At 41.9% G+C, this 2,465-nt stretch overlaps 1 pseudogene across 1 annotated transcript; it reads left to right on the forward strand.

The window, feature by feature from the left end:
- Positions 1 to 572: 572 nt before the first annotated feature.
- Positions 573 to 1,610, forward strand: LOC308625393 (cytochrome b-c1 complex subunit Rieske, mitochondrial-like; annotated as a pseudogene). The gene has a single exon. The product of its transcript is annotated as a cytochrome b-c1 complex subunit Rieske, mitochondrial-like (transcript).
- Positions 1,611 to 2,465: the final 855 nt, after the last annotated feature.

A 2,465-nucleotide genomic window follows, 5' to 3' on the forward strand; every position in this document is an offset into this window, starting at 1 on the left:
AGGGCTGATGGAGCACAGAGGGGACCTGAAGTCAGTGGGGAAGAGACAGTGAAGGCTTCACAGCATTTCAGATGGATGAAAACTGGAGGGAGAACAGGATTTTGTTTGGTGGGCAACTGGGGTAGGAGACTTGTGATAGGAAATTCCCATGTCTGGTTCTCTTCCTTCCAGGCACAGGGGAGGATTATACTTATACTTCCCTACTCCCTTGAATTTAGGGAGAGCTATGTAACTAATTCTGGCCAATAAGCTATGGGTAGAAACGATGAGTCACTTCTAAACTGAAACATTTAAGTGCTAGTGCAAAACACTCCAGTACTTTTCTATCTGCCTTGGCAGCTGGTGAAGTTGTATGTGTCAGAAGGTGTTGGTAAAACCTCTGTCAGCCCAGGTGCCTGAGTGACTGTGTGGAACAGAACCACTTGCTGAACTGTGATAGACATTGTGGCATGAACAAGAAATAAATTGTGTGATTAGCCATGGAAATTCCGGGAGTGTTTTGTTATTTCATCATTTCAGATGGAGGTAAAACAAGTTTAAAAACAAAGGAAAGGGAGGGAGCTGCTGTCACCATGTTGTTGGTCGCTGCCCGCTCGGGCCCTTTCACGCCCGTCCTGTCGGCCACTAGCGCAGGCCGCGGTGCCCGCCACCTCGGAGTCGCCAGTGCTGCACGTGAAGCAGTCCTTCCTGTGCTGGGAGTCGCCGAGTGGCTAGGCCGGGCAGGCCGGCTTTTTGTCGCCTCCGTGGGCCTCAACGTACCTGCTTCTGTTCGTTATTCCCATACGAACATCAGAGTGCCTGACTTCTCTGACTATCGTCGCGCTCAAGTGTTAGATAGTAAAAAGTCTTCAAAAGAGAGCAGTGAGGCTACAAAAGGTTCCTCCTATTTGGTAACTGCAACAACTACTGTGGGTGTCGCATATGCTGCCAAGAATGTCGTTTCTCAGTTAGTTTCCAGCATGAGTGCTTCTGCTGATGTGTTGGCCATGTCCAAAACTGGAATCAAGTTATCCGATATTCCAGAGGGCAAGAACATGGCTTTCAAATGAAGAGGCCAACCACTGTTTGTGCACCACAGAACCAAGAAGGAAATTGACCAGAAAGCTGCTGTTGAAGGACTCCAGTTGAGGGACTCACAGCATGATTTAGAATGAGTAAAGAAACCTGAATGGTTTGTCTTGATAGGTGCTTGCACTCATCTTGGTTGTGTACCCATTGCAAATGCAGGAGATTTTGGTGGTTATTATTGCCCTTGCCGTGGGTCACACTATGATGCATCTGGCAGGATCAGGAAGGGGTCTGCACCTCTCAACCTTGAAGGTCCCTCATATGAGTTCACCAGTGATGATATAGTGATTGTTCGTTAGAGACCTGGACTCAAGTCATAGGCTTCTTTCAGTCTTCGTGTCACCTCAGAAGAGTTATTTGAGAACAAGCCTTCTGTACTTCAAATTAGTTGATTTGAAATATTTAAGAATTGCTAATCATGTGTTTGCAAACATGTGAAGTAAATTGAATTTCACGTTGAATACTTTCAAGCATTCACCTAATAAAGCCACTGTTAAACACTGTTATGCTCAAAGACTTCAAAGGTGCAGTGTCTTCGATAGTTAATTCTAATTAAAAATTATAGACTGATGTATGGAGAGAAAAAAAAGAAAAAAACAAAGGAAAGGGAGAATAGACAAATCTCCCATGCCAAAGTATTCCAAAAAATTTATGTAGATACTCTGCCCTCAAGGAAGTGGAGTGTAACTAACCACTCCTTAAGTGTGGGCTGTGCATAGTGACTTTCTTACCAAGAATATAGCATGGAAAGGAGCAAAAAGAGTAATTTTACTGCAGAGAAACCTGACAAATGCTACTTCAGCCAGTGGATCAAGGTTAATATCAACAGTAATAAGTTATGTTGATAGTATGTATCCTAGATACCATGTGATGAAAATGGTATCTGTGGTCTCCCTCCCCAAAACACATAATCCTTGTCTAGTCATGAGAAAAACATCAGACAAATCCCAGTTAAGCATCGTTCTACAAAATACCCCATCAGTGCCCCTCAAAACTGTCAAGGTCATCAAAAACAAGCGAAGTCTGAGAAACTATTAGAGTTAAAAGGAGCCAAAAGAACCTAGCAACTAAATGTAATGTGGTACTCTAGATAGGATCCTAGAACAGAAAAAGGACATTTGGTAAAAACTAAGGAAATCTGAATAAAGTATAAACTTTATTTACTAATAACTTTTCGATATTGGTTCATTAATTTTAACCAATGTACTACACTGAGGTAAGATGTTAAAAATAGGGGAAAGTGGGTTTGGGGAATACAAAAACTGTATGTACTATCTTAGCAATTTTTATGTAAATCTCAAACTATTCTAAAATTAAAAGATTATTTTAAAAAAAGGTATAAGAGAGAACATAGTATGTTCTGGAAATTCCTTTTGAAGTGGGGAGTGGAAGTAAAG

The sequence above is a fragment of the Mesoplodon bidens genome, assembly GCF_964165515.1.
Source record: "Mesoplodon bidens genome assembly, chromosome: 11".
Classification (NCBI taxonomy): Eukaryota; Metazoa; Chordata; class Mammalia; order Artiodactyla; family Ziphiidae; genus Mesoplodon; species Mesoplodon bidens.